This window comes from Lagopus leucura, unplaced genomic scaffold (assembly GCF_019238085.1).
Source record: "Lagopus leucura isolate 7727_CA_CO unplaced genomic scaffold, USGS_WTPT01 34844-0_obj-0_obj, whole genome shotgun sequence".
NCBI classification, from domain to species: domain Eukaryota; kingdom Metazoa; phylum Chordata; class Aves; order Galliformes; family Phasianidae; genus Lagopus; species Lagopus leucura.
Genome location: NW_024962429.1, coordinates 4,568 through 4,915, shown reverse-complemented (window position 1 = coordinate 4,915; position 348 = coordinate 4,568).

The window sequence follows — 348 nt, the reverse complement described above, 5'->3', positions numbered from 1 at the left end:
ACCCCATGGACACCATAGACCCCATGGTGGAACCCCGAGGACCCCATGGTGGGACCCCAAGGTGGGACCTCTTAGACCCCATGGACCCCATGGTGGAACCCCATAGAACCCATGGTTGGACCCCATAGACCCCATAAGCCCTGTGGACCCCATAGGCCCTATGGATCCTATGGTAGGACTCCCAGAGACCCCATGGAACCCATAGACCCCACGTACTCCATGGTGGAACCCGTAGACCCCACAGACCCCATGGGGGGACCGCTTGGACCCCACAGACCCCATGGGGGGACCCACAGACCCCATGGAGGGACCCACAGACCCCATGGGGGGGACCTACAGACCCCATGG